Genomic DNA, 13614 nt, shown 5'->3' with positions numbered 1-13614 from the left:
CTTTTGACCTTTGCTTAGCCAATGTCCTAAATACTTTACTTCTTGCTCCACAAATTTCAATTTTGACTTTGACACTTTTAGTCCCTTTTTCCCCAAGAAGTTTAATAATCTGATAGTAACTTCCCGAGTTTCTCTTTCAGTTTCCCCAGCTACTAATAGATCATTCACATATGGTAACAACCTCACATTCTCAGACACTTCAAATTCCTCTAACAGCTTCTCCAAAGCCTGCCTGAATAAATTAGGTGACTATACATCCCTGCAGTAACACCGTCCACCTTAACTGTTGTCTTCTCCCTGTCGATGGATCCTCCCACTCGAAAGCAAAATAGTCTCTAGACTTTTCATGTAAAGGGCAAGCCCAAAATGCATCTTTTAAATCTATTACGTTGCACCAAATATATTGGGGAGAAATGTGACTTCATAAAGTATAAGGATTTGCTACCACTGGGAATTTAGTGATGACCCTCTGATTTACTGCCCTTAAATCCTGCACCATCCGGTATGTTCTGTTGGATTTCTTTACAGGCAGAATTGGTGTATTATGCAGAGACATGCAAGGTTTCAAAGTCCCTTGTTCTAAAAGTCTATCTACAATAGGCTTTAACCCTTTCCGCCCCTCCATTGAAATAGGATATTGTTTAATCCTGATTGGGTTATGTGGATCCATTATCTGAACTTCTATTGGATCCATATCTATCTTCCCAATCTCTCCCTCTGTATGCCATACTGAGGGATCAATTATTTCTTCATCCATTTCTGTCAGAGTACATAAATTAACTTGTAACTTTTCTCCATCACTTTGGATATTTATGTTTAATTTCATGATCAAATCTCTGCCTAATAAATTGTACTCTGCCTCTCCCTCAAAAACTCTTCCAAACCCCTATCGGGCCAATCTTTTAATTTCTCCAGCTTTTTTCTAATGTCTGGGCAAGCTTTCTCATATCCTTTTTTTTAAAACTTCTAACATCACTTGTATTAAGGGGAACTGTCACAAATCCTAATCCTCCTTGATTGCCACCGAGTGGTACTTCCCTTAAGGGGTACATTAAAGCAGTCTCGTGCTGCCTCTCTTAATCGGCTGCTCATCTTTCATTGACAGAACGTTACAGAGGTATTGCCGGCACCTGCGGAGCAACCGAGGGCGGATTATGCAAACGTGGAGGAGGCAGACGGTCTAAAGGTTCTCATTTTTCTTTATCTTTGCTTTTCTTTTCATTTTCCTTCTCCCTAGGTTTAATGTGCGTTGGGGCACTGCAGGTAAAGTTGAATTCTGGATCCGTAAGTATGCATAGTCACTTTCTTCCTGTGAAAATGGTTTTGGCCAAATTGTCATGCAATATTGCACTAATTTCATTTTAGTTTTTCCTTTTCTTTTTTCCCTTACTATCCCAATATTTAATCATAAGACCTAAAGGACTCGCCGGAGGAATATCTGGTACCTGTCTTGAACTCTTCAAACTCTGTCCCATAATATGAGGATTTTACTAGTGGCAATCCTCTCACCCTTGGCTGCTTCAATAAGAGTGTCTTGCAGGTGGCTTAAATACCTTATCACCCACCCACGAATCCTATAGGAATTGCTTCGGCCCTTCACCGGCCAAGTTCCTTGCAGGAGATTGGAACCGCGGTTAGAAGACCTCCACAATCGCTCCGGAACCAGGTTCCGTCTCAGTCACACTGACACACACAAGCAAGCGAATCCCACCCAACCGAATGGAATACACCTTTAATACTTACGGCCCTGTCGTCTTCGTTCAGATCTTCACACGCAGAATTACGGGCAAAACACACTGCAGTCCACAAAAGAGCTCATCACCAAAAAAAATTAAATTTTTGCTTATTGCAATTTCGGATTCAGGATCCCGTCTGTGAAGCCGGGTGCCCGGAAAGGAGCCACCGAAGATCGGTGGGGCGCCCCCCCAATCCAGATCTCAGTGCAAACACTGAGAGGGATCCCGGACGAGCCCCCAAATTGTGAAAAATGACCGAGACTCAATATTCAGTTAATGGTTTAATTTAATTAATAAGATTGAAATTGCAAAGAGCAAAACAGCGCTGGGTGCATGGGGAGTCTCCGCTCCACTCACATAGACACTTCTAAAACTCTAGAATTACCTTATATTGGTTACAATTCTGTGAATATTAAAAAGGGGTGGGTTTACATATATATTCATAGGGATTACATCATGTTATTACAATACTCATGAAAGGCGGAGTCTGGGCGGAGTCCTCTTTTGGGGAGATATCGGGCGGTCGTTAGATGGTCTTTGGATGAAGTAAGAAGTCTTCCTCAAACTTGAACCCTTTACCTTTCTTGTTTTCGCCAACTTCATTATCTTGTTAGAGAACAAAATTAGACCCTAGCCATAATTTTTCCCTTATCTGCTGGTTGTGGCATTTTTATGTTGTCTCTGTGCAGATGTTCGCATTCTTTTGGTGCCTAGTTAGCCTTGGCAGTGCCTTGTTTTAAGAACAAGGCCCATGCTTCAATTATCGCTGAGACAGAAGTTAGTCTCATTAAGGCCTTGTGTTGCTTACATTGTTTTTGTGGAAAATTATAGGTCTCAATTGCTTTGTCTAGCCCCATATTCACTTTCTTCTTACTTTAATTCTGAATTTACTGGTTAGGAATACAAATTCATTAACATCATATATCACAAGAGTGATGGGAAAGAGTGTAGAGGATTGGATTTGGCCTGCACAAGGTCTTACAGGCCTTGTTCATCATTGAGCCAGAAGTTACAGATAAACTCATGCTGCTGATTGACCTTGAAGTTGTTTTTCAACCTTGAGCTATCAGGAAAGTCCCGAGAAGTTTGAAGACAAAACGTCGCGGCTAAAGAATGTAGGAAAAACCGCAAGAGGTGGAGTTTACGTTTAGCATGCAACCAATAATGAGCTAAACTTTTGCAATATGTATAAGCTAATTATAATCATTGACCAATGATATTATGACAAGTAGGCATAACTTAGTTTAAGAAGTATATATATACGTTTGATGCTCTAATAAAGTTGGACTTTGACTGATCACATTGGTCGTATGTCAGCCCCTTCTTGCGACAAAAGAGCACTCCCCACAGCTCCCCACAACTTATCTTGGTCACAGCCTTGAGTGCTGGGTAGAAAATTACAGACTCACAGAAAGTCAGTGGTTGGAAGGGACCTCAAAAGATCATTGAGTCCAACCCCCCTGCCAGAGCACTGTCACCTGCAGGAGGGCACGTAGGAACAATTCCTGGTGGGTTTTGAATATCCCCAGAGAAGGAGACTCCACGGCCTCCCTGAGCAGCCCGTGACAGTGCTCTGTCACCCTCACAGTAAAAAAAATTCTCCTCCTGTCTACATGAAACCTCCTATGCTCAAGCTTGTCTCTTGCCTCTTGTCCTCTCATTGGGCATAACTGAGAAGAGCCTGGCACCATCCTCCTGGCTCTCTCCTTTTACATATTTGTAAACTTGAATGAGGTCTCCCTTCATTCTCCTCCAAGCTGAAGAGCCCCAGCCATCTCAGCTTTCCCTCATAAGGGAGATTTTCTACTTTTCTATCATTTTCCTTCAGGTCCAGATATTTTCAGGAGACCCTCTGGATCATTATCACTTGGAGAATGCTGCTAGAACCTTTCCTCTGAAGTAAAAAGTAATTAAATATTCCCTTGAAAAAAAAAAAAAAAAAAAGAGAGTATTTTTTATTAGCTGCACTTTGAAAACTTCCTCCTTTACTCCACTAAGAAAAATTAACACACCAACGAGATCTACAGGTTTTGAAGATGTAAAGGCAATTACAAAAAGTTACACAGTTCTTGAGGACATTTGAGAGAAGAATGAAGAAATTTCTCCTCAAGTCAAAGTCAGGAAAAAAAATTGAAGTACTTCAAGATATCAATGGGCCCCACTGAGCCTGCCAGAGCTCATTAATTAGGGCAGGTGCTGAAAAACCCCTGGGGGAAGGGAGGTGGGGAGACAAGTCTGAGCCCTCAAAATGACCAAAAGGTCATGAGAGCTGGGAGGAGCTGCCAGGGGCATCTCCAGGACCTGGGCCTTCCTGAACTGGACACTGGGCAGGAGGATTCCATGAAATGGATTGGAGGAACCTTGAAGATCATCAAGTCCCATGGCAGGTGTTGCTGTGGCACTTTTGCACATGGGAATGTTGAAAAGATGTGAGATGCTGGGAGAAGCCCAAGCAGGGCCCTGACAGGGCCCCAGGGGATGATGGGGGTCCCGGGAGGGGTGGGGGATTTGGAACATTTGGACCCCTGTCCCCCCAGCAAGCACTGTGCATCAGAACAGGCAGGGGGAAGAAGGGCCAGCGCTGGCTCCCTGGCTCCTCTCCACTGCCATGCCCTGTGTCCGGCCCTCAGGGTATCCCTGTGTCCCTGCCTGGGTGCATATCGCCATGGAGGCCTGGGAGGGTGGCAGGGCTGGTTGCACAGTGGGCCAGCGCCGGGACTTCAGCCGCCAGCAGCTGGACAACAGCCCCTGGCGCCATGCCGGGCTGGACCCTGTCAGGGAGCTCTGGTACCGGCAGCGGGCGGCCGGGCTACTGCAGGACATGGGGCAGCAGCTCAGCCTGTACCAAACCACCCTTGGGCTTGGCCTGGCCAAGCTGAAATTAAAACTAAGCAAAGTTTCCTTATGGTATAGAGGTCATTACTGAAGAGCCAGGAATGTGAAATGTCTTCCAAATGAATATTCTTTACTCTCTGCTCATATGTTTTTTCCTTTTAGTGTGTTCTATTCTGATCTTTTGAAATTCAGTGTTACGCTACACCTTCAGTAGGTTTCTGATGAATTAAGGGATGACCACAAGTAATTGCTTTTTGTCCTAAACCTCTGTTCACATTCCCTAGTAAAGAAACAAAGGACCCTGTGAGACAGCTCAATTCCAGCAGTGGGAAAAATGCCTTTAACTTCAAAAACCCGCTCAACCTTTGTTCTCTACTGTTAACAGTGTCTGCTTTGAATGTCTTTCTTTTCCAGGATATCAAGAAGTCTGGTTTCTTACAGGTCCATGATGTTAACCCTGTGACACAGTGCCAAGACTACGGCTGCTCAGTGTCTTATGTGTGTCCTTGTTACTTTTGTATTCCTGACCAGTGATGCTGTGTTGAATTCTCAGGACTCCTTGGGTGAAACACAGGGATCTGGGAATGAAACTGTACTGGAGATTTACAGTGGCACCTCTCTGCAAGCAGAATGGAGGGAGGGATGCCTTATAACACACCCTGCTGTTAAAAATGACCGAGACTCAATATTCTGTTAATGATTAAATTAATTAATAAAATTGAAATTGCAGTGAGCAAAACAGCGCTGGGTGCATGGGGAGTCTCCGCTCCACTCACACGCACACCTCTTAAACTCTAGAATTACCTTATATTGATTACAATTTTATGAATATTAAAAAGGGGTGGGTTTATATATATTCATAAGAATTACATCATGTTATTACAATATTCATGATAGGCGGAGTCTAGGTGGAGTCCTGTCTTGGGGAGATATCGGGGGGTCGTCAGGGGGTCTTTGGATGAAATAAGAAGTCTTCCTCAAACTTGAACCCTTTACCTTTCTTGTTTTAGCCAACTTCATTATCTTGTTACAGAGCAAAATTAGACCCTAGCCATAATTTTCCCCTTATCTGCTGGTTGTGGCATTTTTATGTTGTCTCTGTGCAGATGTTTGCATTCTTTTGGTACCTAGTTAGCCTTGGCAGTGCCTTGTTTTAAGAACAAGACCCACGCTTCAATTATCGCCGAGACATAAGTTAGTCTCATTAAGGCCTTGTGTTGCTTACACTGTGTGGAAAATTATAGGTTTCAATGGCTTTGTCTAGCCCCATACTCGCTTTTTTCTTAGTTTAATTCTGAATTTACTGGTTAGGAATACAAATTCATTAACATATATTACAATCATATATCACACTGCACATGGTCTATTGTCACGGTTTAACACTGGCCTGGTAATTAAACCAAATAACAGATGCTCTCTATTAATCCCTCTCTCCTCCCTGATAAAGAAAGGAGAGAGAATAAGGGAGAGAGACTTATGGGTTGGAAACTGAACTACACAACTTAAATGAAAACGTACCGATAAATAGGAAAAATTACTAAATATATACAAATATACAGTGGCACCTCTCTGCAAGCAGAACAGAGGGAGGGATGCCTTATAACATGCCCTGCACATAGCCTGTACAAGGACACTTGATGATAGCCACACACAGAACCTCCAGGGGTGTGCCTCAGAGTCCGGGATGGCTGCTTCTGATTCCATTCCTCTAATCATTCTTGTTCTGGGATGGGGATATATGAATGCCTCAGGACATTCCTCTTATCCTTGTTTGTTTGTCTGATTTTTGTTTAGCCTATTTTCTTACCTTACTCAAGAAAGAAATGCGCCAATAATTGGTAATCTGACATTAAAATAAAACAAGCAACCAACCAAAAAAAGAAAACTAACCAACCAAAACCCATAAAAGCAAAAACCACATACATGGTTACAAACAGCTTTTAAATAGATAAAATTTAGAATGATAACTAATGTTTTTAACATACTCTGATCAGATCTGTCATTATCTCAGCACTTTATAACCCATGTTGGGCCCAGATAAAGACTATTGTGGTTGTTGCTATGGGGTAGAAAGGATTTAAGTTAGGAATAGATTTGGATTGCATGTTAGGAAAAAGTTCTTTATCATGAGGGTAGTGGAAAAACAGAACATGTTGCCCAGGGTGTTGGGTGAGACCTCATCCCTGGAGATATTCAAGGTGAGGCTTAAGGAGGCTCTGAGCAACCTGATATACTTGAGGGTGCTCCCACTTTCTGTTGGAATAAATGACCTTGAGAGGTCCCTTCCAACCCAAATTATTCTGTGATTTTATGATTCTATATATATCATATTCTATATTATCTCTGTCCACGTCAGTTACCATGGAGAGTGCCCAGAGCTCTCCCAAGATGGGATTTGGAGACCCCAAGACCATGGCCAGTATATAGAGCTTGATGGGCCAAGGCTCAGTGGTGTGGAAATTGTGGGCAGTAGAGGACTATCCTGGGAGTGCCTGAAGGGTGGGTTTGGGCATGGTGGAGCTGTTCTTCAGAGTGGGAAACAGCTTGGGCAAAAAAGAATGGCCCAAAGAGCAGCTGGGGAGGCCTGGAGTGGAGAGCAGAAGAAAGAAATGGCACTCCAAGGGCCATGCTGGGGAACACCACATCCACCAGAAGGAGCCTGGATCAGCCCAAGGCTCTGTGTGCCAAGACAGAGGCAGGGAGGACACAGAGATGTCAGGAGGGGAAGGGGACAGCAAGGTGGGGCAAGTGGGTGAAGGAGTAGAGCCTGAAGGGCAAGAGGCACAGGGGATGGGACACCGTAGGACAGACTACGGTGGTGGAGATGACAGAGGGCTGTGGAAAAGCTGGAGGCACACTTGGCAAAGCCAAGCTCTCCATGACTTTGCTGATGGCTCTTGTCTCTGGCATTGATGGCCATGGGGAGATAAGTGGACCTTCCAGCACTGAGGTTCAGGGCCTCCTTGTCCATGCGCAGGAGCCTGGGAGGTGCCATGCCATAGTCCTGCCCTTGGCGTTGCCCATCTCCATATCCCAATGCTGCCAGCAGAGCCCTGAAGGCTGAGGGAGGGATAGGATCTCTCTTCCCAGGGGCTGGGGGTCAGGGCTGGCACCTTTGGGGAATGGGCTCAGGGCTGGGCCCTTTGCAGTCCTGACACACAGCCAGGCTTCCTCAGTACCAGAGCCACCTGCACCTTCCTTTGCCCCACCTGCCATCACTGCCTCCTGGTTCCTGATTCCCACACACCCTGGAGATGCTTTCTCAGTGGTGTCCCTCAGGGGGACCCAGGCACACGGCAAGAAACTTTGGACTTGGACTCTGCCTTGCACTTGTTGAGAGGGTTCTGCAGCTTCCTCTCCTTGCCTGTTGAGCAATTGTCATGGGCTCAGCATCAACCCCCCAGAGGGCTCATGACAATTGTGAGCTGGGCTCCTGGGATGGAGGGAGCTGCTGGCAAGTGGGCAGTGCTGCAGAGAGAAAGCTCTGGGCAGGAGCAGCTCATCTGCAGAGCGCAGCAAGGCTGAGGGCACTGTGAGGGTATCTCGGAGAGATAAGTGTAGTGAGACAGGACCAGGTGCCCTGAGTTATTGATGAGTGGGTGTGGGTTCACCTGTGTCTGGCCTCCCTCCTGAGCATGCTCAGGTGAACCCACACCCACTCATCAATAACTCAGGGCACCTGGTCCTGTCTCACTACAGATGAGCAAGGCAGAGAGAGCTTCAAGGTGGTGAAGATGGAGGGGATGACTGCCAGTGCATTGGAGGAGAACTTTCCCAGCTTCTGACACGGTGAGTGTCTGGTGCAGGGCAGTGCCGGTGCCGTTCCTGGAGGCATCTTCTGAAGCTGCAGAGCCACAGCAGATGGAAGCTGTAAGGGGGGAATGGGCTGGAGGTGGGGAATTGTGAAGAGGAGTGAGGGGGTGTGTGCAGGCAGGGGTGCCCAGGGCTGTCCTTCAGAGCTGGGTCCTGCAGCCCAGGGGCTGTGTGCTGGGGCAGGGACTCTGCCAGGGGCAGCTCTCAGCCTGCCTGGGGAGCTCCCTGGTGCTGGCAGAAGCTGTGGATGGCAGGAGACAGGGTGGACAGGGCAAGGTCCTGGTGCTGTTGAGAGAGGGATGAATTATTCAGGGCTGCTCAGAGCTCCAGCTGATGCCCAGAATATTTCTGAGAGGACTTTTCAGGAGTCCCTTCAGGGCAGGGCTTTTCTGCTCCAATCTGGTCTCTCCTCAGGCTGTGCTTCCACTTGTCTCTCCAGAACATGGAAAGCTCTTTCTGCACTCTGCAGAGGGCACAGAGACCCCAGTTCTCCTTTTCTGAGCTGCTCCCTGAACAGCCAGAGATGCCCCTGGATAGGTCCTGCTGCTGCCAGGAGGGGTCTGCAGGGCAGAGCTGAGCGCTCAGAGGGTGGGATGGGGGCTATGATCACTGACAGGGAGGATAGCTGGGGACAGAGAAAGAGCTGCAGGCAGCAGAGATGGGCAGGGATTGATAAGGAGCTGCTGCCTGGAAAATGATGGCAGGGGGGATTTCTGCACCTCCCAGCTGTCCCCTGCATAGCTGCCCTTCAGATCATGGGCATTGAATTATGAGTTTTTGCTGGGCTGGGGGGTGAGGATTCGGGTGCAGCTCATACACTGACACTGCTGGTCCTGTCCTACTGTCGAGTCTATGGACATCCAAACCACATGAGATTTGGGGCTGTTGGGACTGCAGGGTGTGGGGCTGGGGGTCAGCCCACTCTCCCATCAGGATAAACCATCTTTAGGGTCTTTGCCTTTTTCTGCATCTTACAGCAGGACTGATGGACAGAGCGGCTGTTCTCACTCTGCACTACGGGACAGTCCCTTTGCCTCAGCTCCCTCAAGATTTCACTTGCAGGGCAGCAGAAATGCTGAAGGATTTGATTTGCTGAGGGAAGAAGCAGGTTTAGTGTCTTTGAGAAAAAATGAAGAGATGTTTTTGGGAAAAGTTTGTCCTGATTTCTTCTTGATTTTTCTCCTATGACAGAGCACCATGCCCAGAGGCATCAGATGTCCAACAGCAGCTTCATCAGCCAGTTCCTCCTCCTGGCATTTGCAGACAGGCAGGAGCTGCAGCTCTTGCACTTCTGGCTCTTCCTGGGCATCTACCTGGCTGCCCTCCTGGGCAACGGCCTCATCATCACCACCATCGCCTGTGACCACCACCTTCACACCCCCATGTACTTCTTCCTCCTCAACCTCTCCCTCCTCGACCTGGGATCCATCTCCACCACTCTGACCAAAGCCATGGCCAGTTCCCTCTGGGACAACATGGACATCTCCTACAAAGGGTGTGCTGCACTGCTTTTGTTTTTTCTCCTTTTGTTTATAGGGAAGTTTTACCTTCTGACCATCATGTCCTATTACTGCTAGGTGGCCATCTGCAAACCCCTGCACTACGGGACCCTCCTGGGCAGCAGAGCTTGTGTCCACATGGCAGCAGCTGCCTGGGGCACTGGGTTTCTCAGTGCTCTGCTGCACTAGGCCAATACATTTTCCCTGCCCCTCTGCCAGGGCAATGCCCTGGACCATTTCTTCTGTGAAATCCCCCAGATCCTCAAGCTCTCCTGCTCACTCACCTTCCTTAGGGAACTTGGACTTTTTGTATTAAGCTGCTTTTTTGATTTTGGCTGTTTTGTTTTCATAGTGGTGTCCTATGTGGAGATCTTCAGGGCCGTGCTGAGGAGCCCTCTGAGCAATGATGGCACAAAACCTTTTCCACGTGCCTCCCTCACCTGGCCGTTGTCTCCCTGTTCATCAGCACAGTGATGTTTGTCCACCTGAAGCTCCCCTCCATGTCCTTCCCATCCCTGGACCTGCTGGTGTCATTTCTGTACTCGGTGGTTCCTCCAGCAGTGAACCCCCTCATCTACAGCATGTGGAATTAGGAGCTCAAGGGTGCTGTGTGGAAACTGTTGAGAGGATCTTTTTATAAAGTAATAAAATTCCCAGTTTCTCATGCAAATCATTGCTAATGTATCTCATATTATTCACAGTGTGTCTCATTATAGGCTCAGCCTGCCTTCTAGAACTTTTTGATTGTGGTGGCTGTCTTTGTTCTCTTTGAAATGTTGTGCACAAAGATATCTCATTGTTCATACCATTTTGAATTATGTATCTGTCTTTTTGGTGTTATCCAGAGGCTGCTGGAAATGTTTTTGAAAAAATATCTGTGTCCTTTTTTTAAAAATTAAATCAGTGACTTTTTTGCCTGATGTCATTTTTCTTAGATTCCTCTCGTGTTAGGATGAGATCCAACTACACTTGGAGTCCTCTTAGAAGGAGTTCAGAAAGCAATGGGGTTCACTCTGACCCTCATGACTCAGCGGAAGGGCCTTCCTCAGTATTTTCCCTTATCCCTGGATAAATTACTCCATCCCAGTCCTGGCTCCATTTCCACTGTCTCTCTGGAAATCATTGCCTCAGATCCCTGTGTCAGCCACTCTCCTTTTAACTCCTACACGTCCCTTCCACACAGTAGCAAAGCAATCCTTGACATCAGACCATGTTAAATCACAACTTCTGTATAGAAATCACCTTTTTGTGGTATCTTTGTCACATGACAAAAGTCAGGATGATTGGCCAGAATTCAGTATTTGTATTGAAGAGATGTCAGATTGTGGAACAGATCCTCCTGGAGGCCATATCAAAATGTATGGAGTTGAGGGAGGTGATCTGAGGCAGCCAACACAGATTCACAAAGGGCAAAGAGAGCCTCACCAACCTCCTAGCCTTCTGCCATGGAGTAATTGCAGCAGTGGAGAAGGGAAGAACTGCAACATGATCTACCAAGACTTGAGATGATCCCCTGAAACATTCTCATTGATGTGTTTGATAGATGGACAGTTGGATGTGAAAGGAAATGGCTAGATGACTTGTTGCAGACAGTTATATTCAATGACTCAGTGTCCAAGGGGAAGGCAATAATGAAGGATGTCCATTCTGGATGTAAAGTTACCTTCTAAATAGTACTGGATGTCCACAGTACTAATTAACATCTTCATCAGTGACAGAGACTGTGGGATCAAGTGATTCCTCAGCAAGTTTGCAGATGACACCAGGCTCAGGAGCACAGTTGATTTACATGAGGGTAGGGATGACAACCAGAAGGACCTGGACAGGTTTGAGTAGTAGGTCTGTGCAAACCTCGTGAAGTTCAAAAAGGCCAAGTTCAAGGCCCTGTACCTGGGAGGAGGAAATCCCCACTCTCAGTAAAGACTGGGATGAGGAAGTTCCGTGTAGGATTAAGGACAACACGTAGTCACCAATATCGTTAAATGAAGTTGTTTATTCAATATTCATGCTTGTTTTTATATCATTTGCCCACAGCTATACCTGCCTTGTTAGTATTTGATTGGTTAAAGCACCTGTCCACACGGCAATCATGCACCTTAACAATTAACTTGATTGGTTATCACGTATACGTCACAATCTGCTTAATCATGCTGACATCTGTTTTTTAGCATCCTGGAGTTGTTTGTCTCCTGCAGTTACTTCCTCATTTCTAACCACTTGTTGACCTTTAATGTCCTTGTTTCAAGGCCTATTGTTCAGGCTTTGACTACTACCAAATATTGGATTGCTCATGCCAATCAGTGCGTGACCACGCTTGTTCAGATATTCCTCCTCCACACTGGGAGGAGTGCAGCCCTACAGAAAAGGGCTTGGGGATCCTAGTGGGTCAAAACTTTTATGACAGGGTAACCCACCTAGCTGATTAAGGGAAGCATGTGGATGTAATATTTCTGGACTTCAAGAATGCTTTTGTACTGTCTCTCACAGCATCCGCCTGGATAAAATGTCCATCATACAGCTGGACAACCGTGCTATGTGATGGGTGAGCAACAGGCTCACAGGTGGAGCACAAAGAGTGACAGTGAATGAGGTCACATCAGGCTGGTGACAAGTCACTAGTGGGGTCCTGCAGGGCTCCATCCTTTGCCCCGTCCTCTTCAACATCTTCATCAGTGACTTGGGTGCAGGGCTGGAAGGAATTTGATCAAGTTTGTGGATTAGAGACCTCAGCAGATTAGAGAGATGGGCAATCAGCAGCCAAGTGCTGAACCACAAGTTCAGCAAGTGCTGAATCACCAACCACAAAGGCAAGTGCTGAATTCTGCACCTAGGATGGGGCAACCCTGGTGGCAAGTACAGACTGGGGAATGAGTGGCTGGACAGCAGAGAAAGAGAGAGGCAGAGAGGGACCTGGGAGTCCTGGCTGATGGCAAACTGGACATATGCCAGCAGTGTGTCCTGGCAGCCAGGAGGGCCAACTGTATCCTGGAGTGCATGAAGCACAGTGTCACCAGCCAGTCCAGGGAGGTTACTGTACCACTGTACTCTGCACTGGTATGGCCTCACTCGGAGTACTGTGTGCAGTTTTGGGCACAGGAGAGCAACAGGATGATGAAAGGTCTGGAAGGGATGACTTAGGAGGAGCACCTGAGGTCACTTGGATTGTTCATTTGGGAGAAAAGAAGGCTGTGGGGACACCCCATGGCAGTCTACGGATCCTCACGAGGGGAAGAGATTAAACTGGTTCTTATTTTCCCAGTCCTGTGACCAATGAGAGTACTTGGGGAAATGATAGGAAGCTTAATCAGTGGAGGTTCAGGTTACATAGCAGGGAAAGGTTTTTCACCCAGAGGGCAGTTGAGCAATGGAACAACTTCATTGCTTCCAAGCAATGTCCACTTCCCCAGAGGAGTGGTCACAGCATCAAGCCTGCTCGAGTTCAACAAGAGTTTGAGTGATGCTCTCAGGCTCATGGTGTGATCCCGGGGGTGCCCTACACAGGACAGAGATGGACTTGATCATCCTGATGGGTCCCTTCCAGCTCGGCATATTCTATGATTCTCTAATAAATCATTGGGTATCAGCAAGAAATGGAGCCAGGTCCTTCCTGGCTGTGCATGCTGGGAGGGTGAGGACCAATGGGCATCATCTGAAACAAGGGAGGAAAAACTTTAAAACTTGCTCCTCATCAAGACACTCTAACAGGTCCCCCAACGAGTTTGTGTCATCTC

General features: G+C 46.8%; 1 pseudogene; it reads left to right on the top strand.

Moving 5' to 3' along the window:
* The first annotated feature begins 4401 nt into the window (after positions 1 to 4401).
* Positions 4402 to 10617, top strand: LOC115600107 (annotated as a pseudogene).
* The last annotated feature ends 2997 nt before the right edge of the window (positions 10618 to 13614 follow it).

The sequence above is a fragment of the Calypte anna genome, chromosome W, assembly GCF_003957555.1.
Source record: "Calypte anna isolate BGI_N300 chromosome W, bCalAnn1_v1.p, whole genome shotgun sequence".
NCBI lineage: Eukaryota > Metazoa > Chordata > Aves > Apodiformes > Trochilidae > Calypte > Calypte anna.
Note: the sequence above shows the minus strand (reverse complement) of the source record. Positions and strands in the feature narration are given on the sequence as shown.